Raw genomic sequence first — 25,375 nt, forward strand, 5'->3', positions numbered from 1 at the left:
TGAACCTTGTCGTTGATAATACTACAGTTTACTAGCATTTTGTTATTTGATTTCAGTTTTTGTTTCTGTTTTGAGCAGTTGTGTAATATTTTCTGGTGTCTCTGCATATAATGGCATCAGTTGTGTTGGGTTAGGACCCATCCTTATGATCTTATTTAACCTTAATTATTTCCTTATATCTAAATATAGCTAAATATAACTAGGATTAGGGCTTCAACATAAGAATCCGGGGGGACACAAACATTGAGTCCATAACACACTCCAAGAGTATCACCACAATAATGCTTAGAGTAACATTTTTTAAAATTTATTTTAACCGAAGGATAATTGCTTTTCAGTATTGTGTTGGTTTCTTCCAAATATCAACATGAGTCAGCCATAGGTTTACCCATGTCCCCTTCCACTTGTACATCTCTCCCACTCCCTCCCCATCCCATCCCTCTAGATTGTTACCAAGCCCTGGTTTGAGTTCCCTGAGTCATGGAGTCATGCAGCAAATTCCCACTGGCTATCTATTTTACATATGGTAATGTATGTTACTCTCTCCATACATCCCACCCTCTCCTTCCTCCCCACTAGCCGTGTCCATAAGTCTGTTCTCTATGTCTGTGTTTCCATTGGTATTCTGCAAATAGGTTCATCGTAGCAACTAAGTTTTATTAAGCACTTTTTTGGATGTACCAGACACTGTAATAGACACTTTAAATGAATTATCTCATTGTAATCATCAAATTGGAGAAGGCAATGGCACCCCACTCCAGTACTCTTGCCTGGAAAATCCCACAGATGGAGGAGCCTGGTAGGCTGCAGTCCATGGGGTCGTGAAGAGTTGGACATGACTGAGCGACTTCACTTTCACTTTTCACTTTTATGCATTGGAGAAGGAAATAGCAACCCACTCCAGTGTTCTTGCCTGGAGAATCCCAGGGATGGGGTCACACAGAGTTGGACATGACTGAAGTGACTTAGCAGCAGTCATCAAATATTTTGGTGTCTTCTCACAATAAATATTTATTTGGCATTCACATCACAATTCCATGAGGGTCAGTGAAAGGAACTCTTTTCCATGTAATTATTCAAAACACAGACCCTTTCCATCTTGTGGCTCTCATTTCCTCTGAGTCCTAGAAGTCTAGCCAGTGGATGATAAAAAAAGAGTGAGGGTTGCCAAAGGGAGGTTTTTTAGGGCCTATGAGTGAAAGTGGTACTTTACCACTTTTCAGTATTCTTTCTGAACCTAATCAATCACATGGCTATACTTAACAGTTGAGAAATAGAGTCTACCTGTGTTTTGAGGAAGAGGACAACAAAGGAAATACAGATCTTGGTGAGCTTCAGCAATCTCTAGCATACTCATTTGATTTTCATGGTAACCCGCTGAGGTCAGTATCATCATTGTCCTTATTTTACCAATAAAGAAAGGAGAAGTAATTTGCTCAGAGTAACACAACTAGTAATTTGGAATTGAACTCCGTCCAACTTCAGTGGTTTGCTTTTAAACACTATGCTATTCTTTCTGAACTAGAAATAAAAGTATTATTTCATTACTATAGTGAATGTTTAAAATGTTTAAACCATCTATCAAAGATGTTCTAGCAAATTGCTATGTTTGTGTAATAGATCAGTTTATTTAGTGTTAATTTGTTTTGCTAAGGAAGGAAAGATGAGAAAAAGGAAAGAAGGAAGGAAATAAAGGAAGGAGAGAGAGAGCAAACAAGAATAACAAGCTTTTGGTGAAGATCTTGGATGCTGTTTGTTGTATTCAATGTGTATTTATTAATAGAAGTTTATTCACCATCAGGGTCTTTTGTTCATTGGCATAAATTATAGAGTTACTTTGAATGTGTTTAGGGTGTGATTGTGATAACAAAGTGTATGGAGTCTTTTGTCTGCTCTCCCCTCATAACTACCTCTTCAACAAAGGAGGTTGTACTGTCCAGAAAGACAATGCAGACTCATCTCAGAATTTAAATCCATTTGTCCACATTGACCACAAATTGAAAGGTCAAGGACTAGGATCCTGCTTCCCATTGAACTAAAGGGTTCCTGAAGTGATCCAAGACAGGGGGGTAGAGAGTCTCCCTTCCCTTTTATCTAAGTGAATACAGTACTGAATATAAATGACAATAGACTGCCCCTTATATTTTGTATCTGGAGTGACTTGCAGCCACTTGGATCGGACTTCCTTTCCTTTGTAGCACATTAAATGGTGCATTGGTTGATTTGTGCTGTGCTCGGTCGTGTCTGATTCTTTGTGACCCCACCAGGCTCCTCTGTCCATGGGATTCTCCAGGCAAGAATACTGAAGTGGGTTGCCATTTCCTACTCCAGGGGATCTTCCCAACCCAGGGTCAAACCCACATCTCCTGTGTCTCTTTCACTGGCAGGCAGACTCTTTACCACTGTGCCACAATTTGTAATATTCAACAAACATCCATTTTTTTCTATTCTTATGTTATAGTTGAGAGTTTTAAAATGTTTTATTGAAATATAGTTGATTTACAGTATTATGTTAGTTTCAGTTGTCTATTTTCATTTCAGTTGTACAACATGGTGATTCAAAACTTTTATAAAGTATTCTCCATTTAAAGTTATTATAAAATTTGTCTATATTCCCTGTGCTGTACAATATATTCTTGTGGCTTATTTACTTCATACATAGTAGTTTATACCTATTAATTCCCTACTCTATCTTGCCTCTCCCCACTTCCCTCTTCTCACTGGTAACAATTAATTTGTTCTCTATATCCATGAGTCTATTTCTGTTTTTTAAATTCATTTGTCTCCTTTTTTAGATTTCAAACATAAGTGAAAACATACAGTATTTGTCTTTCTCTATCTTATTTCACTAAGCATAATACCCTCCAAGTCCATCCATGTTATTGCAAATGGCAAAATTTCATTCTTTTTAAATAATGAATAGTATTCCATTTTATATTTATATGCTACATGTCCTTTATCAATTCATCTGTTGATGGACACTTGGGTTGCTTCCATATGTTGGCTATTGTAAATAGTACTGCTGTGAACATTTGGGTGCATTTATCTTTTTGAATAAGTGTTTTCCTTTTTTCCAGATATATACCCAGGAGTGGAATTGCTGGATTGTATAGTAGTTCTACTTTTAGGTTTTTGAGGAACTTCCATACTGTTTTCCATAGTGGCTAGACAAATTTACATTTCCATCTACAGTGTATGAGGGCTCCCTTTTCTCCACATCTTTGCCAGCATTTATTATTTGTGGTCTTCTTAATGATAACCATTCTGACAGGTGTGAGGTAATACCTTATTGTGGTTTTGATTTATATTTCCCTGATAATTATCAATTTTGAGCATCTTTTCATGTGCCTGTTGGTCATCTGTATGTCTTCTTTTGAAAAATGTCTATTCAGATCTTCTGCCTATTTTTTAATCACATTGTTTATTTTTTTATATTGAGTTGCATGCGGTGTTAATAAATTTTGGATATCAATCCCTATCAGTCATATTATTTGCAAATGTTTTCTCCCATTCAATAGGTTGTCTTTTCATTTTGTTGATGGTTTCCTTTTCTGTGCAAAAGCTTCTAAGTTTAATTAGATCTCATTTATTCTTGCTTTTATTTCTTTTGCCTTAGGAGACAGATTCAAAAATATATTACTGTAATTCATGTCAAAGAGTGTTCTGACTGTGTTCTCTTCTGAAAGTTTTATGGTTTCATTTAGGTCTGTAATCCATTTTGAGTTTATTTTTGTACATGGTGTGAGAAAATGCTCTAATTTCATTCTTTTACATGTAGCTGTCCAGTTTTCCCAACCCTACTTATTAAAGAGAGTGTCTTTTCCTCCTTTGTATATTCTTATCTCCTTTATTGTAGATTAATTCACCATAAGTGTGTGGGTTTATTCTGGGCATGTGTCTGTTTTCGTGCCAGTACTATAGTGATTTGATTACTGTAGTTTTGCAATATAGTCTGAAGTCAGGAAGCATGATACCTACAGCTCTTTTCTTCTTTCTCAAGATTGCTGTGGCTGTTTTCATATAAATTTTAGAATTATTAGTTCTAATTCTGTGAAAAAATGCCATTGGTGTTTTGATAGGGATTGAATTGGTTATGTAGATCGCCTTGGGTAGTATGGTCATTTTCACAATATTAATTCTTCTAATCTATGTTGAGAGTTCATTTTCTTTTGATAGATGGTACAATACTATCCTAATTCTAGCTAAGTTGCACCAACAAAGCACAGAATATGAAATTCTAAGCTTCTAAAAGTTATTTTCCTACCATTCAGATGGTATGTTTCTTAAAATGCCGGCATATCTCAAACATCTTATTTCAGCCTTCTTGAAGCACAAGAAGGAAGTATTTCTCTAGCAAAGCTGTTCTCCTACCATATTAAGTGAAATTTCTCCAATACTATAATAGTTCTGGTAGCTTTTGAAGGTGGAGGGAGATAAACTGTTTAGACAGTGTGTGAAAGAGCTTAAATGTTTCCTTCCTATATTAAGGAGAGTAGCACACTGGGATAGTTTCATCTTAAAATAAATTTATGTTCTGTGGTTGTTGGTAAAAAGATAAGGAAGTATACTGGACTGACCTGTTCCGTTATTAAAAGCTAAGTCCAGATTGTTGCCTGTGCATATATATGTGGTCAAAGGAGAGTTCATAGACAATGACATTACAACATTAGGCTTTCATCTGGTGCTGTTGATAGTAACAATAATATCGATTAGGCCTGTCTTACCAATTCTGAAGCACTCTATAATCTGAGAAAACATTGAAATCAGACTTGTAGAACTGAATTAGAGATATGTGGGTATTAAAATACTCCATCCAACCCATTTCCACATGTACCATCTGTTGTTTCCAGATGTACTGCTTCCTAGAGGCGGTATTCATGGGCATGGTATTATAACAACAACAAATTGGCGTTCCTAGTTCTGAGAACTAATTCCCAGAAATACAAGTTTTCATTGGCTGCACTTCAGGGAATTAGACTCCTCTGTGGCTAGGGACATGCCATTACAACCATGGTAATGGAAATAGACCAATTCAGAGCTTATAAGGCATTAGGGAGCCTTCAAGTTGGGAGCAGTACAAAGTTTCTCTTATGTGTCTGTAACTCAAGGTAAGTTGAGCAACACTTATTAATGCTCCCCCCCTTGGTGATTAGATATGCCTAGCTCATTGTAGATAATGTGTCAGAAGTATCTCTTCTATGTTAAGTTTGATAAGGAAAGTTATAAAACACTCCAAAGACTCTAGAGTATATGCTTAAAGCCTCGTATATTGTCCAGCACCTTAATCTGGTGCTGTCTGTAAAGCAATGGGCTGTCACCTCCCTCAAGACCACTGCTTGCCTCATTAATACCACTGGAACAAATTATCACTTCACAGCCCAGAAATCTTCTATAGCAGTTGTGGTGATTGATGTAACAAGGCTAAAAAATAATGATGAAATGCATGTTCCAGAAGACAGATTCAAATGGCAGGAGCTTCAAAGGCAATTAAATGTGACACAGAAGGAGTCTTCCTGGAATAAAGTATTTTCAAATAAATGGTAAGATAAGTGTGATAATCTCCTAGACTCACATTACACATAAATTAGTTTTCAATGAATAATTATTTCTGAAGGCTTAGTGTGCAATAAAATAAAAGTTTAGAAACAGCCAGTTTGAACTATTTAAAAAATGTATTTTGGGGTTTAAAATGGGAAAAAAGCAATGCTTTGGGACTGGCATATAGGCTCATAGTCTCATAAAGGGATTCATTTATTTGTAGCCATAGTATTTGAATGACATCTTTTGATATGCTTTAAAGATTCCTGTTGGTTGGAAAGTAATGGTGACTACAGATGTCAGGTTTAACTGCCTTCCTGCAAAGTGAGTCAAACGGTCCTTATGATGTATTGATTCTATACCACTAAGTTCCTAACTATGCTGTGGGAGGAACCTGCCTACTCAAGAGAGTGTACCTGTGCATTAGACAGGCACATCAAGGTCGCCATGAAGGGGAAATTTAAGACATGTGGAAGTAATTGGAACAGCTGGGCAATGTTAAAGCACTCTGGCATCTAAAGTCTTGGAGAAGGTAAACCTCAAACGGCCTTTTTGGCCCTGTAAGTGCCCTTGTTTTCTTGAAATTTGTGCATATTACAAATAAGATGAGCACTGGCTCAGATGTAGCAAGAGAGGTTATTTTTATAGGAATTCTCCACTAAAAAGTTAATTAATCATAGGACTGTACTTCCAAAGAGACTTTTTAAATAACTTCTAAATAGTAATTTTAAAAAATCATGTGTTTAAGTTTGGTATAAAATTATCTGGGGTTGTATTGTATACTTGTTTAAAGTTATTTCTTCACTAGTCTACTATTAGCCAAATCTGATGAGGTCATTTTGTTGATTTCTTGGCATAATCAAAGGAACACATTTATTTAAGGTAGATTATGTGTCTCTCTTACTCAGAATTATTGAGATATAAGTCAATGCAAGTCAAAAACCATTCATTGCACTTCAATAATCAGTTTGACATTTTTTTTCTTTTACAATATCTTGACCACCCTTTTCAATAACACGATTGAATGATTCTGAAATGTTTTATAATTGTACAGGTCATCATTAACAGTGTTATTTACCCTGAGTGGGAGTTTGAAGTATCCTTTTGAAAGAAAAATTAAAGATTATTTTGACCTAGTTCTTTAAAATAAGTAATACTTTATGTCAAGACACTGGTTAATATGTAGAACACAGACAGAAATATTCACCAACTGTCAAAAGAGGCTGAGAAATTATTTCCACTTTAAGATGTCTGCAATTCACTAGGTTAGACTAAGAGACATAAACATGAATCAAGTGACTTTTTATTACTTAAATGAACTTTAAAAAATTGCATTAGCCTCTTAAAAACATTGAGTTTGGACTTAGGAAATTCTGCCTTTTACTTTCCTGGCCTGTTAATTGGTTGGAAATACTGACAATACATAGTTATGTATCATGGATGGCAGAAAACACATATGACTAAAATGACAGCTGCTTGAAATAGAAAAAGCAATAAAATGACTGTACTTTTATGACACATTTATAGGCTGGTAATAAAGCTCCTTCCTAATCTCATTCTCTCATCACGGCACCCAAGTGATTTGTGTAATAATTGTTTTATCTATCTTTTTAAACCATGGAAAAGCCAGAAGATGGACCTAATGACCCAGCATTCCTTTTTTTATTGTTACCATCCTTCAACTGCATGCACATTCATAGTCATTTTGAAGAAAACCCGGGGTTTTTTAGTCCAATCCCAAAAGCATGTCACTAAATTCTTGTGACAATTGATAAAGAATAGGTAACGTGTATTTTTTGCACTAACTGCTTTTAAACAATGTTGAGAACTGGTTGCTTATATAGGGTAGTTAAATTAAAACACAGAGATAAGCCTTTTTAACTGACTACTTGGAACCACCCCACTCCCAATTAGTCATGTAATATTTTGAGAAAGGAAGTATACTTACATTCACTGAGCGCCTGCTCTGGGCCAAACACCATCATGTATGTAAACTTATTTAACAGCAATTTCACAACAACATTGTACGGTAGTTATTTTTACCCCTATTTTTATGGAGGAAGAAGCTCAACCTTAGAGATGTTAAGGAGCTTCTCCAGTGACATAACAGCTACTCAGTGGCAGAGCCAATATTCAAATGTACATCTGCCTTGTTCTAACTATTACATTGCATAGCTTTTAAATAAATGTGGAGAATATGTTTGATAATAATGGTTATATTGTAATACATTGGAGCATATCTGTGTAATACTATTCATCAAGATAAAGTATGTGTTTAGTTTGTTAAATTGCTTGGTTTAACATGCTGGAATAAATTAAATTCATGAGCAATATCAGAATGTACAGAATTGTGTTGATTATATTAATGCTATTTTATAAATTATAGTAATGATTTTCATATAGGAACAATCTATACACGTATTTAATGGAAAAAATAAAGTTATTTGCACCCACACATTCATAAAATTATGGGTTTTAAAGCTACAATTTCTGCTTTCCACAACCTTATATATAAAATAATTCAACTACCAAAATTGAAAAATGATATTGCTTCACATTTGAACTATCTGTTGCTAGGTGTAGGGACTGGTAAAGATATTCAGGTGCAAATTACGCTTTAAAAAGAGGACTTAAATATACTTAATTGTATAATATACTTTTAGCTTTAGGTTGTAATACAATCAATTACTTCACTGTCATTTAATATTGACATATTTCTGCTGAAAAGAAAGGCCAATGACTATGGAAAGCAATTGTATCATTCTACATGTGTAGAAATCTTGCAATATAATTATATTCCTGTTATGTTCCTACTAATCGTTTATGAATGTTTAAGGATTTTTATTTTTTTCACTTTCAATTTAAATGATACTTTTTTTGCTGTATTACAGAAAGAATAGGCTAAACCTAGAAATGCATTTATGAGATATAGTAACTATATGTGAAAGTACATCAAAATAAGTTCCTATTTTTTTATGAGATGAATCAGTGCTATATACCTATGATAACCCTTTAATTCCATATAACCTTGTAGTTCAGGGCTTCCCAGGTGGCACTGTGCTGTGTTTAGTCACTTAGGTGTGTCTGACTCTTTCTGACCCTATGGACTGTAGCCCGCCAGGCTACTCTGTCCATGGAGATTCTTCAGGCAAGAACACTGGAGTGGGTTGCCATGCCCTCCTCCAGGGGATCTTCCCAACCCAGGGATCGAACCAAGTCTTTCACATTGCAGGCAGATTGTTTACCATCTGAGCCACCAGGGAAGCCCGCCCCCCACCCCCTCAGGTGGCATTAGTGGTAAAGAACCTGCTTGCCAATGCAGGAGACATAAGAGATGGGGTTCTAGACTTTTGAACTCTGTGGGAGAAGGTGAGGGTGGGATGTTTTGAAAGAACAGCATGTATATTATCTATGGTGAAACAGATCACCAGCCCAGGTGGGATGCATGAGACAAGTGCTCGGGCCTGGTGCACTGGGAAGACCCAGAGGAATCGGGTGGAGAGGGAGGTGGGAGGGGGGATCGGGATGGGGAACACATGTAACTTCATGGCTGATTCATGTCAATGTATGACAAAACCCACTGCAATGTTGTGAAGTAATTAGCCTCCAACTAATAAAAATAAATGAAAAAAAAAAAAAAAAGAGATGGGGTTCTATCCGTGGGTCAGGAAGATCCCCTGGAGGAAAGCATGGCAATTCATTCAAGAGTCAGACATGACTGAAGTAACTTAGCACGCATGCATGACCTTGTAATTCTGTAACCTCTCTGAGCCCATAGTTTTCCTTTATTAACTGTGAAATGGGATAGTAACTACTACTCCGGGCTCCTATGATAATTATATAAAGAGTAATGAACAGTGTCTAGCAATGAGTAGTTATCAATTTGTTATAAAATCAATTAATATTTTTGTATATAATTCAACACTTTGAAATATGATTTATGAATATCTTAAAATCTGATGCAGAATTTGATTTTTAAAATGAATGAAATCTCAATTACACTGCAGCTGCCTATCAGATCCTTTTGCTAGCTTCCCCAACATTGATCAAAATGACATAGACCTCTCAAGAACATGCCTCGTTTACCATGTCTTACCCAGACTTTGCCTCTTATGTTTCACTAGTTTCCATCTCAAAGCAGAATGTTTTGATATGACTTCCTGACATGACTATTTTGATGGAAGCATATTGACATAACCATATCCAAATAATCCTTTCAAATATAAAATCACTGTTTTTTCCTTCCATGGGTTGTATATCATATCAGATTTTCTTTAAAACTATGGCTCTTTATTTTCTTTTTTTTTTTTATTTTTTTTTTTTAATTTTTTTATTAGTTGGAGGCTAATTACTTCACAACATTTCAGTGGGTCTTGTCATACATTGATATGAATCAGCCATAGATTTACACTTATTCCCCATCCCGATCCGGCTCTTTATTTTCATATGGACAGTTCAAAGGAAATATCAATAGCTTTTGTTTAATGTAAAAAAAAAAAAGAAAGAAAGCACCACCCCTACACACACACCTTCCTTGAGAACTCAACATCTGTTATTAGAAGCCTGGTTAAAGGATTCCGTAGTTTAGAAGGGAAATACAGTGCAGATTTCTCTAGAGACCAGTTATTAAAGAAGTTTGGGGGTAAGAAGTTTAAAGCTAGCTTGGTGGGCTTATTTCCCAGGCTCAATGTGATTTGGGAGAGGTGTCATAGGGCTAGGTATTGGGTATTGGGACAGTGGTCACTGCCCAGAGCCTTGGAATGGATTTTGCTGTCGCACAATGCAGGCAACAGAGACTGAGATAACTAAAAATAATCAAGGCGCCAACCAACGTTTTAGGATTGCGTATTCGTCATATAGGTCCAAGAGGTGTAGGCGTAGGCCATGTTGGGATAGAGGTGCCGGAAACTGTCATTGAGTGGCATAGCCTGCAGCGGTTTCCTAAAGCCCTGCTGCTCTTGTGGAGTGAAGCCAGCATTCTTTTCACTTCCCTTTGGGTTGCAAAGGGCAATTTCTTCATGAGCCATGTTGAGGTCCGCACATAGCACAAGGGGCTTGTGGGATGCCAGACCCTTCAGGAATTTGCAAAAGGTTTCATCCCAGCGCTGGCAGTACTTCAGGTTTATCAGACCTCCTCCTGCATGAGGCACATGGGCTGTCAGCAGCACAAACGCATCACGTTGAGCCACAGTCACTCGGCCTTCCTGATCATGTTCCTCCTCAGCACTGCCATAGGAAGCTTCTAGTGGGCACTGAGGGGAGAGGGGGCCCGCACCACTGTACCCTTCCTTGTCTGAAGGAGCTGACCAGTACTGATGGGATAACCCAGACAGCTCTTGAGGTTCAACTGGTAGTTTGTTCTCTGAACATTTGGTCTCTTGGAGGCACAGGATATCTGGGGCTTCTTCCTTTACCCAATCTAAACCTTTCTTCTTAATCCAGGTTTGAAGCCCATCCACATTTCATGAGCAGAACTTGAGTGTGGCTGATTTGCCACTGGGTGAGGTTTTCTGATCTGGGGAGGGGGGTCTTCATACAGAACTGCACCCTCTCCTGCTGCCTCTTTTTCACTCCTGCCTTACTCTTCTTGGCCTCTGGCTAGATCTTGGGCTCTTCCCCGTCTTCGACCACCACTCCCTTTTTCCTATGTTTCAGGCATCACTGTAACAAACGCCCTTCTGCAGCAGTTCCACGTCGCCTACTGAGGCAGTATTTTGATCGTGTTGCCTGCTTCAGTCCCTGTCTGGCTCTTCCTTAACCCAGCACAAAGAATCCGTATCAGATATTCTTGAACCTAGTTGTCCCTCTACCACCCAGACTGTGTGGTTCTTTCTCTCCCAGTTTTACTCATATTTAAAGTGTTTTTTTTTCATTGAAATGTATTGCTTTTATAGTCATAAAAAAGAGAACTATTTTTAAAATGCATACAATTGAGTTAGCCTCCGAGGGGAGGGGTGATTTTTGTCTTCCAAAATCATCATTATAAGAGTGCATAATGTATGTATATCACTGTGGAAACTGTTAGAAGAATTATTCTCATCCATCATCCCCAGTGTCTTATGGGGTTAGCAAAATCAAGAAACCTACCAAAAACAAATAGCCATTTAAAAACCATTTTCTACTGGAAAACAGGACAAATTCTATGATAACAAGGCTAAGTCTGTATATCACTAGAGATTAAGTATGACCATTGTAACTGTAAGAGATCATATAATTTGAAATGGTGGCCAGTAAACAAAATGAATTATGACTGATACTCCTTTGTGAGAAAAGCATGTGTGATAAGCATGTGGCTCCTAGTTTTATGTCATGTGGGTGCCAGATGGTGCCTAAGGCCAACCTCATCTTTTACTCCATTTCCGAGCTTCTTGTCATCTCATACCCTCTGGGATATAGATCAGGGGGATGGGGTGAGGCTCAAAGATAGGCTGAGGATGACTGCTTTACATAACCCAAATATTTAATAATTTTGTTGCTTAGACCTTGTCACATTATTAAAATATGATGTACCCTCTTCCTTTCTTTTTAGTATACTTGTCTCCTCTCTCTACCAAAATATCAAGTGTTAGAAAGTTGTGCTACAGATTGGGATTTTGTGTCTGTATGTGTGGATGTTGGTGGGTGGGGATGGAGTAGAGAATGACGTATGCAGTTGGTATAAGATGCTGAGACTCATATTCCTTGATTTTTTAGAAATTTTGATTCTCTGTTTCTGTGTCACAAAACAAGTAATTCTAAAATAGTGTAACTGAAGAACTATAAGATACTGTGAAATAATAAAGAATATTAAAATGTGCTTTCAAACTAAAAATGAATCTCTATTCAAAGAGAATTTCTTGGAAAATGCAGTGGAAAGGCCAGAACATTGGGAAGAGATACAGATGACAGACATTTGGAGAAATATTTGTGTTTAAAAAAAAAAAAAACAGGCCTTGTTTTTTGCAAGCAGCCTGCCTGACTTTAGTTATATAGTAATAGACAAAGATTTGAGTGAGTAGAGTGACAATAGGAAATATTAATATGAATATATATATAACTGAATCATTCTGCTGTATGTCTGAAACTAACACAACATTGTAAATCAATACATAAATACTTTAATAAAAAGAAAAGAAAATACCAATATGGAACAGGCTCTACTTTATAAGGCCACGTTGGTCTGGCATATCCCATACAACAGGCAGATGTTCAGATAGTGTCAATAATTAAGCATTTGATGAGGATCTATGAGCGGTGTGTTTTTATAATATAATGGATGCAGGCATTTTGATTCCTGTCTTTGATGGCTTTCAATCTAGAGGGGACCATATGACAAGCTGACATACAACTCATTGTAAAGAAGAAAAATTTTAATATTGCTTAGACTGATGTTTAAATAGTGTTAGTGCATAGAACAGAGAAGTCAATGGCACCTACTCTGGTACTCTTGCCTGGAGAGTCCCATGGACGGAGGAGCCTGGTAGGCTGTGGTCGGTCCATGGGGTCACCAGGAGTCGGACACGACTGAGTGACTTCACTTTCCATTTCGTGCATTGGAGAAGGAGATGGCAATCCACTCCAGTGTTCTTGCCTGGAGAATCCCAGGGACAGGGGAGCCTGGTGGGCTGCCTGGTGGGTGCGACATGGGGTCGCACAGAGTCAGACATGACTGAAGTGACTTAGCAGCAGCAGCAGCAGCAGTGCATAAAACTCATATAATCTGGATCAATCCAAAAAAGTTCTCTGAACCAAATGAACCTTAAGATGAAACTTCTAGAAAGAGTTTGGTTACTCTTACTTTTGAATTAGACTTATTAAAGACTGCTCAAGGAACTCTGCAATCTATTATCTTCTAAGCCCAGAGAGGAAGATTGCTGTCATAAGAAAAAGTTCATGAAGAGAGACTGTTGAAGGCTTTGGTTGGGTTTAGTACATGCTGATTTTATGGTAGCAGTATTTCATCAACTGGTACTATAAAGACTATTACACACTACTCATGCGATTAGAAGATAGCAATCATTTTGATCATCTTCATTTTTTCTAGGATATTTGTAACTTATAAAATAGGATAACCTGATTAAATTTAGTCCCTTGAATCACAAGGAATTCTAGATTATTTCCTTTTTAATTCTGGGAGAACTTAAGCCATCTGTTGCCTTGAAGCAGAGAGATTTAGCAATCAGGCACAGCAGTAAGAAGATATTTGTCTAGGGATGCTATTAATTAACAAACTTGGAAAGCATTCTGAATTTCTTACCTTAAAGTCAAAGCACCCCTAACAAGTACATTGGACACTTATATGATTAAACTTGTCTTGGATCAGATGCTCTTTATGTTCTGCTTTGGATATACAGAATAAAATGTGGATAGAATGTATTAGATCCATTACCATAAAAAGAAAAAAGTACTAAGTGATAAAATTGTTGATTCTGAGATACCAAATAAGTGTGCATTTATAAAACCTGAGTATTTCTAAATAAGTATCTTGATATTTTCACATAATCCTTTTTCACTTAAAAGTAACTCTCCTGGCATTTCTTCTAATTAACTACTAAATTTAAATTGGAAAATTTGTGCAACAAATTTTGAGGGAACTGAAAGACATTTTTTGTTTCTTCTTAAATCAATTTTATTTAGGTATAATTACATACAATAAAATTCACCCATTTTAAGTACATGCATTAATGAGTTTTGACAAATACATAACCCATAAAAATCACCACCACTATTCAAGACTTAGGATGTTTCCATAACCCCTTAAGATAGATTTTTTTTCCCCATTCCTTGTCAGTTCTACCCTATCCCCAATCTCATTGATCTGGGAATCATTGATCTGCTTTCTGTCACCATAGATTAAATTTGCCTTTTCTAGAATTTCATGTTAGTGGAATTGTACAGTATTTCAGTTCAGTTCAGTAGCCCAGTCGTGTCTGACTCTTTGCAACCTCATGGACTGCAACATACCAGGCTTTGCTGTCCATCACCAACTCCTGGAACTTGCTCAAACTCATGTCCATCGAGTCGGTGATGCCATCCAACCATCTCATCCTCTGTCATCCCTTTCTCTTCCTGCCTTCAATCTTTCCCAACATCAGGGTCTTTTCCAGTGAGTCAGCTCTTTGCATCAGGTGGCCAAAGGATTGGAGTTTCAGCTTCAGCATCAGTCCTTCCAATGCATGTTCAGGACTGATCTCCTTTAGGATGGACTGGTTAGATCACCTTGCAGTCCAAGGGACTCTCAAGAGTCTTCTCCAACACCACAGTTCAAAAGCATCAGTTCTTCTTCTGTATATGACTTCTTTCACTTAGAATGAGGTTTTTGGAGAGTTTCCTTTTCCATTGTTATTGAGGGATAATTGACAAATTAAAAATTCTATATATTTAAGGTGTGTACAGTTTGATGTTTTGATATATGCCTGCATTGTGAAATAGCACAGTCAAGTTATTTAACATACCACCTCACAAAGTTGCCATTTTCCCTGTCATTCCTTCCTTTGTTCCTTCCTCCCTCCCTCTCACTTTCACTTCCTCCCTCCCTTTCCTTCATTCCTTTCTGTGAGAATACTTAAAATCTTCCCTTTAAGCAAATTTCAAGTATTCAATACAGTAGCTATGTGCTTCCCAGTTGGCTCAGATGGTAAAGAATCTGCCTGTATTGTGGGAACCCAGATTCAATCCCTGGGTTGGGAAGATCCACTGGAGAATGGAATGACAACCCACTCCACTATTCTTGGCTAGAATATCCCCATGGACAGAGGTGCCTACAGTCCATGGGGTCACAAAGTGTCAGACACATCTGAGTGACTTAAGCACAGCACAGAACAGGAGTGTAGACATCTCTTTGAGATCGGATTTCTCTTCTTTGGATTTATACCCAGAAGTAGGATTGCCGGATCATAAAGTAGTTCTATTTTTTAGTATTTTGAGGAACCTTCATACTATCTTCAAAAATGATTGTGCCAATTTACATTCCTAGCAGCAGAGTACCAGGGTTCTGTTAGTTCTGTCTATATCCTCATCAGTACTTATCCCTTTGCTAATAGTCTTCATAAGAAGTGTGAGGTGGTATCTTATTGTGATTTAGCTTCAGATTTCCCTGATGATTAGTGACACTGAGCACTTTTTCATGTAACTGTCGGCCATTTGTATGTCTTCTTTGAAGAAGTGTTTATACTGAGATTTTTTTTCAGTCAGACTTGTTTTGCTATTCAGTTGTATGAGTTATATATATATAACATATATATGTGTATATATATATATAATTTTTTATGTTAGATATAAATTTTATGTATTTATATATATAGGTCTTCCCTGGTGGCTAAGTTGGTAAAGAGTCTGCCTGCAATGTGGGAGAACTCGGTTCAATCCCAGGGTCAGGAAGACACCCTGGAGAAGGGAATGGCAACCAACTCCAATATTCTTGCCTGGAGAATTCTGTGGACAGAGGAGCTTGGTGGGCTATAGTCCATGGGGTCGCAAAGAGTTGGACAAGACTTAGTGACTAATGCTTTCACTGTTCATATATATATATATATATACACACACATATATATATATATGTTAAATATATAAATTTAGCATATACATATTAACATAAAAATATAAATATACACATATATATGTTAAATATAAATTTTATATATTTACATATAAATATATGTAGGATACTAACCCCTTATTAGATAGATGGTTTGCAAATACCTTCTCCCATTCCATAGGTTGTTTTTTCATTTTGTTGAATTTCTGTCCTCAAGTGCTTCAAAGGTACATAAATAAGTTAAGAATATCCAGTCTAGACTTTAACATCAAGCAGACTAGAATTGGAGCCCCAGCCCTTCTATTTACCACCTTTTTACTTTTGCGAGTTCTTTAACCACCCTAAACCATTACTTCCTCATTAGAATTAGTGATAGTACTTTATGGTGGATTTATTATTATTGCTAGGATTGAATGAGATTATATATATATATATATATAAAGTGCTTTTACAATAATGACTGCCACATAGATATTTCCCACAAATTTTGGTCCCTTTCTTCTCTTCTGTCCCTCTAAGAATTGACTTTATTCTTTAATAAACTTCTGTACATCCCATCCATGAAAGTGAAAGTGAAGTCATTCAGTCGTGTCCGGCTCTTTGCGACCCCATGGACTATAGCCTAACAGGCTTCTCCATCCATGGGATTTTCCAGGCAAGAATACTGAAGTGGGTTGCCATTTCCTTCTCCAGGAGATCTCCCCGACCCAGGGATTAAACCCAGGTCTCCCACATTGCAGGCAGATGCTTTACCATCTGAGCCACCAGGGAAGTCCAGGGAAGATCCCATCCATGGGAATCTCCTAAAAATACCTTTTAGATCATGGTGTACCCTGCCACATAGTGTCCAATGGCGCCTTATTATCTACTGGGTGAAGTCCAAACTTCAAATTCAAAATTCAAGGTCCTCTACAATCTGAACCCAGCTATTTCCTTCCTGCCACTACATGAGCATTTCACTCAAGCTCAATTAGTAGACACCAGGGTTTCTTCAGTCAGTCATAGGGCTTGTTGTTTAAGAGTAGGGAGGTTTAGTCTTGTAGGGGTGGATGGTAGTGTGGTGATGGGAGTGCTGATAGCGTTTCAGAGAGGAGATGACGGGATTGTGAAAAAAAATTGCCTTTTTCATTCTGCTCCCTTTTCCCATTAAAGTATCCTTCAATGAAGTGTGCCCAGGTTATCTCAGCTAGGAAGTGTTTCTTTAAATGACCAGTTACTGCACATCAACTCTGTGTAAGATATTACCTTAGAAACGAGGACCAAAGTGACCTGAGAGTTCATTACAAATAGGAAACAGACTTGAAAACAGATAATCGGGATGGGGAATAAGTGTAAATCTATGGCTGATTCATATCAATGTATGACAAAACCCACTGAAATGTTGTGAAGTAATTAGCCTCCAACTAATAAAAAAATTAAAAAAAAAAATTGTAATATGATATAGTACTGATCATGGCATCCGGTCCCATCACTTCATGGCAAATAGATGGGGAAACAGTAGAAACAGTGGCTGACTTTATTTTTTTGGGCTCCAAAATCACTGCAGATGGTGACTGCAGCCATGAAATTAAAAGACGCCTACTCCTTGGAAGGAAAGTTGTGACCAACCTAGACAGCATATTGAAAAGCAGAGACATCACTTTGCCAACAAATGTCCGTCTAGTCAAGGCTATGGTTTTTCCAGTGGTAATGTATGGATGTGAGAGTTGGATGGTGAAGAAAGCTGAGCGCAGAAGAATTGATGCTTTTGATCTGTGGTGTTGGAGAAGACTCTTGAGAGTCCCTTGGACTGCAGGCAGATCCAACCAGTCCATCCTAAAGGAGATCAGTCCTGGGTGTTCATTGGAAGGACTGATGCTGAAGCTGAAACTCCAATCCTTTGGCCACCTGATGCAAAGAGCTGACTCATTGGAAAAGACCCTGATGCTGGGAAAGATTGATGGCAGGAGGAGAAGGGGATGACAGAGGATGAGATGGTTGGATGGCATTACCGACTCAATGGACATGAGTCTGGGTAAATTCTGGGAGTTGGTGATGGACAGGGAAGCCTGGCATGCCGCCGTTCATGGGGTCACAAAGAGTCGCACACGACTGAATGACTCAACTGAACTGAACTGCCCTTCTCTGTGTGTGTGTGTGTGTGTGTGTTCTATAGAAATACAGAGGGAGGTATGGCAAATGGATGTAGGGAATCAGTCACTAAGAAGGTAACATCTGAGTGTGAACTTAAGGTATGTAAAATTTCAAGATGAATAAGAGCACTGAATAATGGTAAGACATGGACAACAATTGAGACAGAGGGAACACAAAATGCAGTGGGATGGAGGATATGAAAGGGTTCCATGAGTTCAGGGAATCATACAAAATCCGATGAGGCTTCAGTATAGAACTGAGGCAAAGATGGAGTGGAAAATGAGAAATCAGGCTCTGAAGGTAGATCAGAGCCAATCTGTGGTTCTTATATTACAATAATAATTTCAATTATAATGTATTGAATACCTACTATGTATTAAGTGCTCTGTAAAGTGCTATATATACATTGCTTTTTCCAAAGATTTCTATCAGCCATGTGACATATAAGGAATATTATTATCCCCATTTTTTCATTGAGGAAACTGAAGCAGAAAGTAAGTAGTTGCCCAAGGTCACCAACTGGAAAAGGCAGAGCGAAGACTGAAATCCAAGTGTGAATAACCACTGAGTTCAGGAACATGAATGGATAAGGCAGTGATGGTAGCAACATGGATGTAGAGCAGAGGGAGTTGTGTCCTCTGAGGCATCCTATAAGGTAGAAAGATAGTGTTGTTGGGGCCTGGTGTTGAGGGATAAACCAGAGTGAGGCATAGAGGGTGATTCTAAGGTTTCTGGCTGGGGAGATGTGGTTTTGGGAACATGGTTAACCCATTTGCAGAGATGGAGAATTTAGGAAGGAGAAGAGTGAGAGGCATTATTGAATTTGATTTTGTATGTTTCATAAACTTCAGGATCTTCCAGGAGATTGAAGCTGGTCACTAGAGATTTACAAATACAGATGGCGCGATCTGGACTGGATAGACGGATCTGGAATCAATCACCATGTTGACAATAATAGAAGTTGAGTCATGAATATAATTACTCAGGGAGAATGTATGAAAGTAAAAGAGCAGAGCATCAAGAATAGAATGCCCCTTCCTTGGAAAATTGTTAACATTTTCCTTGCTAACTAGCATAAACTTCCTAGTGTTATATAGAGACTTTTTTTAAAAAATCTTTCTGATGTCTGTTGGATTATCAACTACTTGAAGACAGAGACTGTTCTGAGTCATATCTACAAGCATTTAGCAGAAAGCCTTGTGCAGAGTGTGAATTCATTATATTGGATTGTCCTGGAACATTGGATGGTTTTAGAGACAGGACTCTAAGAAACTATAAATACGGGGCTTTGGGTGAGAGCTGTGTATTGGGAGCAGTGGAACTGAGGAGAAGGTGTCAATTTCTCCATCTATACCAAGGGTTGGGCTATTTCCCTCATTTAAAGTTGGACATATAGTCATTTCCCAAAGTACAAATTTTGTGCTTTGCTAAACAAAGATTCTCAGGCTTGGTGTATGATAGAACTAATGAAGGCAGAGAGAAATCTTCAATTTGAGCTTTCACATTCTGAAGAAAACTCCTGATTGTAATAAATGACAAAGTGAGTTCTTTTTTTAATTGAAGGAGAGTTGATTTACAATATTGTGTTAGTTTCTGATGCACAGCAAATTGATTCAGCTATATACATACATATATATATATTCTTTTTAAATTCTTTTTCATTATAGATTACTACAAGATATTGAACAAACTGAGTTTTTATTTGTTTTAAAACTTAGGAATAATATTTCAACTAAGCACTGAAACTGCTTAAATGAACTATTCACTGATTATTCTGGGATTTGAGAAGACTCAGGGCACCAAATAAAAGCTGACTATTGTTATTTCATTGTTGGTAAAAGACACAATCAATACTTGATTACTCTGAATTAGTACATCCAGCCATGGAAATCTTTAACCTCAGATTAATTAAATGTAGGACCATGACCCAACCTACAACAGTAATCTTTAGTAATAGAGAATTAACTGATGCAAAGTCCATTTGTAAAGCGTGTAGTTGTGCTGATGCCCAAGCTAGTTTTCTACCTATCATTCTGTCTGAAGTATCGGCAGAGTTATGGCAAGCAGAGTGTTAACATTGGCATTTCTGAGCTCCTTCCCCTTTTCCCTATTCCTGCTACCCATTTTTACTACAGTTCGTAAATGAGACATTTCTACACCCAGTGGTATTTTGCATCTTAGTGAAGATTGTTTCCTCTCTTAATATCCCAAATATTTTTACAAATTGCCATTTCTCATGTCCTGAAATATTCATTAAATCATTCAAAATGTAACACTTGTGTATTGGGTACCTGCTATGTGTCAAGTACTATACAACTACGCTCGGCATTGGAGATGTCATGGGGAGCAAAACTGACAAGGAACCTGACTATACATTCTGTAACGAGACAAATACATAATAGACAAACAAAGCATAGGTAAATGAGATAACTTTAGATTAGTGTCATGTAGACAAGAGAAGCAAAAGGCAAAGGAGAAAAGCAAAGATATATCCATTTGAATGCAGAGTTCCAAAGAATAGCAAGGAGAGATAAGAAAGCCTTCCTCAGTGATCAATGCAAAGAAATAGAGGAAAACAATAGAATGGGAAAGACTAGAGGTCTCTTCAAGAAAATTAGAGATTCCAAGGGAATATTTCATGCAAAGATAGGCACAATAAAGGACAGAAAAGGTATGGACCTAACAGAAGCAGAAGATATTAAGAAGACGTGGCAAGAATACACAGAAGAACTGTACAAAAAGATCTTCATGACCCAGATAATCACGATGGTGTGATCACTCACCTAGAGTCAGATATCCTGGAATGTGAAGTCAAGGGGGCCTTAGGAAGCATCATTATGAACAAAGCTAGTGGAGGTGATGGAATTCCAGTTGAGCTATTTCAAATCCTGAAAGATGATGCTGTGAAAGTGCTACACTCAATATGCCAGCAAATTTGGAAAACTCAGCAATGGCCACAGGATGGGAAAAGGTCAGTTTTTATTCCAATCCCAAAGAAAGGCAATGCCAAAGAATGCTCAGACTACCGCACAGTTGTACTCATCTCACACGCTAGTAAAGTAAAGCTCAAAATTCTCCAAGCCAGAAAACAAAAAAAACAAAACAACAACAAAAAAATTCTCCAAGCCAGGCTTCAGCAATACTTGAACTGTGAAATTCCAGATGCTCAAGCTGGATTTAGAAAAGGCAGAGGAACCAGAGATCAAATTTCCAACATCCGCTGGATCATCAAAAAAGCAAGAGAGTTCCAGAAAAACATCTATTTCTGCTTTATTGACTATGCCAAAGCCTTCGACTGTGTGGATCACCACAAACTGGAAAATTCCAAAAGAGATAGGAATACCAGACCACTTGATCTGCCTCTTGAGAAATCTGTATGCAGATCAGGAAGCAACAGTTAGAACTAGACATGGAACAACAGACTGGTTCCAAACAGGAAAAGGAATACATCAAGGCTGTTTATTGTCACCCTGCTTAAGTAACTTTTATGCAGAGTACATCATGAGAAATGCCAGGCTGCATGAATCACAAGCTGGAATCAAGAATGCTGGGAGAAATAGCAATAGCCTCAGATATGCAGATGACACCATCCTTATGGCAGAAAGAGAAGAAGAGCTAAAGAGGCTCTTGATGAAAGTGAAAGAGGAGAATGAAAAAGTTGGCTTAAAACTCGACATTCAGAAAACTAACATCATGACATCTGGTCCCATCACTTCTTGGCAAATAGATGGGGAAGCAATGGAAACAGTGACAGACTTTATTTTGGGGGGCTCCAAAATCACATCAGACGGTTTCTGCAGCCATGAAATTAAAAGATGCTTGTTCCTTGGAAGAAAAGTTATGACCAACCTAAACAGCATATTAAAAAGCAGAGACATTACTTTGCCAACAAAGCGTCGTCTAGTCAAAGCTATGGTTTTTCCAGTAGTCATGTATGAATGTGAGAGTTGGGCTGTAAAGAAAGCTGACTGCAGGAGAATTGATGCTCTTGAACTGTGGTGTTGGAGAAGTCTCTTCAGAGTCCCTTAGACAGCAAGGAGATCCAACCAGTCCATCCTAAAGGAAATCAGTCCTGAATATTCATTGGAAGGACTGATGCTGAAGCTGAAGCTCCAATCCTTTGGCCACCTGATGCGAAGAACTGACTCATTTGAAAAGACCCTGATGTTGGGAAAGATTGAGGGCAGGAGGAGAAGGGGATGACAGAGGATGAGATGGTTGCATGGCATCACCGACTCAATGGACATGAGTTTGGGTAAACTCCGGGAGTTGGTGATAGACAGGGAAGCCTGGCGTGCTGCAGTCCATGGGGTTGCAAAGACTTCGACACGACTGAGTGACTGAACTGAACTGAACTGAAGACAATAGAACAAGATGACAGGATAGAGTGATTTGGTGGTGGTAGTACTGGAGAGTTGTGAAACATCAACTAAGATTGTCACCTCCCTGAGGTGACATTTGGGCTGAAACCTGAGTGGTGGCCAGGCAAAGTTACAGGAGAAGAGGGTCCCAGATCGGAGGAAGAGCAGGTGCACAGACTCTAGGCTGGGAACGAGTTAGCAAATCTAAAGAACCTAAAGAATGTCACTGTGGGCCGAGCTAGTGATGGGGTAGGGGCAGTGAGTGTATGAGGTGACGTTGGAGAAGTGGGTGGAGTCTGGGTCACTCGGAGCCTCATGGGCCATGATATGCAGCTTGGATTGTGTTCCAAGAACAGTGGGAAGTCCCTGCTGGCTTTACCAGTTGGCTCCTGCGGTTTGCCTTTGGGGTCCCTGTGTCCCTCATCCTGCTTCTTTCTAGAGTGAATGACGCCCAATTTTCCCTGTCCCAGGGGAATGCTTGGATCTCGGGTGGTCTAGAACCATCCATTTTGTGCTGTCACTGCCCCTCCCCAGTTTCACCTCCCTCTGCCCTGTCTCTGAGTGAGAAATCCTCATCGTTCTTAAACAGAGGGGCCCAGCTGGAACTGGGGGATCAGATCAGAAAGAGACATCTCCTCCAAGATGGAAAACAACGAGTCTTCCTGGAGTGGATCAGTGCCATCTCTTGTAGCAGCATCTCAAGACAGGAGCGAAGGTACAACCATGGGTGCGGGTGTGTCCAAGGCCAGGTAGGGCAGCGTCTCCAGGAAGGTGTCCGCCTCGGAGGGAATTCATGGCACAGACCCTGCAGACAGCATCCATCATTTCAGCCTGTGCTTCACGAGGAGACAGCAGGATGATGGAAGCTTTGGGTGTCTAAGAAAGAGTTTTGAAAAAGGTGCTAGAAACTGAGACCTCTCCATGTGTCCAAGGCACGGAGACTATGTGTGAGGCTCTGAGTCCTTAGAAAAGCTGTCTCTGAAGCACAGTAAGGATTTGTCTTCCTTTCCACCAGAGTGGGGATCATATTGCCTACAGAACTCTCCAATTCCCCTTTCCTAGACAGTATGGGCACCAAACTGCCCCCTTCTTGTTAAAAGTAACTCCTTCTATTTGTACTGTGCTCACAAATGTTGCCATCTATGCAATCTAGTTTAGCCATCAAACCAACCCTACAAGGTAGGGCTTATTCTATGTCAAAGATTATCAAATTAAAGGTCATAGAAAGTGCCCCCAGGAAAATATAACTCTTTACATAAACTGTAGGGAAATGAACATCAAATGTGGTAAAAATCTTGGAAATAGAGTCAAGAGGATTTTTTTTTAAGGACTCGATGTAGAAGATGAATAATATAGTTTCTTTGTCATTGTTACAGACAGATAAATTGAATTCATTAAGGTTAGTCTGTAGTTCTTGCTAGAAAACAGCTATTAATTCTTCCAATACAGTGTTGTGTTTAGGTTTCTGACAACTAAAATAAAAACTTTTAGGAAGACTTTTCTCTTTTATTTTTTCTAGTTGTTTCATACTTGGGATAGTTCTAGATTAGTCATCCAGTTAGGTCATCCAATTGTGAGTGTACTGTTTGCTTACCTGTTTACCAATGCAAAACCTTTTTTAATATGAGGTAATTGGCTGTTTCCTTTAGTGGGTTGATGTGGTTGAGATGGAGGAAATTGGACCTTGAGGTGGGTAAAGAAGTTCTTATTGATGAAGTACAGACTTCAGCTCTACAGTGACAAATGGGGCAAAAGGAGGTCTGGGATTTTGTGAAGGACATTTGACAGTATTTTAAATGAAGGACGGAGTTAGAGATCTTAGTTTCCCTAGACTTTTGTAATCAGTGATGTGCTACATGTAAATCACTCCCCTTTCAGAGTTGTTGGTCATAAGGAAAAGTTTAGGAAGTAACTGGGAAAGAGCAATTGAACTCAGATTTATAGACCTCCTACAACGTGCCAGAAATTGCTGAAGATTTTTCTAAATATTATCCCATTTCCTTTCCACAGAATCACTAGGAGGAGGAAATATAAAGCCCTCTTTACAGATGAAAGGATGTCACTGACCCTTAAAGAGTTTAAGTAACTTAGTCAAGGGACAAAGCTGCTAAGTGGCAGATTCATGATTCAAACCTAAGTGACTCCACCGCTTACCTTCTCTTTACACTTCAGCCCTTGTAAATGAACATGAATGAACTGGCTTAATTAAAATTGCTGGTTTATTTGTATTTTTAAATGTACATCATAATTAAGCTTCTGGCTGTAAGTAAGTCTTAATTTTATAGTAAGCAAGCAAGATTGACCTCCCTAACTCTGGAAATTTGATGGCTGAATTATGGAAATATACTTTATGGAACCACTCTATATGATATTTCATTTTGCTCTCAAGTTTAGAAGAGCTATTTCTCTTAAAATCACAGTTTTTTGGCTATTTGATTAGCTTTTTCTTGGGATTGTCAAAAATATCTAGAGGGTTGTAATAAAAACAGAGTCCTAAAAATGTGAACAGTCAGGTCATGGGCCAAAGAAAATGCCAAACACGAGCCAGCATGGAAACCAAGACACTTGATTATATACTGAGGTATCATTAAGACCTGAGGTGTTAGCTCCAAATGAGAACAAAATGGGACTCATAATGTTCACAGCTTTCATGATGAATTTATAATATTGAAACCAAATTAACTTCGGGTACCATTTTATAATATTTCTGTCAAAAAGAAAATTACCAGAGCTGGGAGAATCTAAGAAAAGCCCATAAGAACTAAAAAGGAAAATCCTTATAATTGGATTTTTTAAAAATGGGCTTCCCTGTTGATTCAGCTGGTAA

General features: G+C 38.2%; 1 protein-coding gene and 1 pseudogene across 3 annotated transcripts in view; one reads left to right on the forward strand and one right to left on the reverse strand.

Moving 5' to 3' along the window:
- The window catches only part of TENM1 (teneurin transmembrane protein 1), an 891,941-nt gene that overhangs the window by 72,435 nt on the left and 794,131 nt on the right, over positions 1-25,375 (forward strand). The window lies entirely within an intron of this gene.
- On the reverse strand, positions 10,245-11,895 carry LOC122435745 (annotated as a pseudogene).

This window comes from Cervus canadensis, chromosome X (genome assembly GCF_019320065.1).
Source record: "Cervus canadensis isolate Bull #8, Minnesota chromosome X, ASM1932006v1, whole genome shotgun sequence".
Classification (NCBI taxonomy): Eukaryota; Metazoa; Chordata; class Mammalia; order Artiodactyla; family Cervidae; genus Cervus; species Cervus canadensis.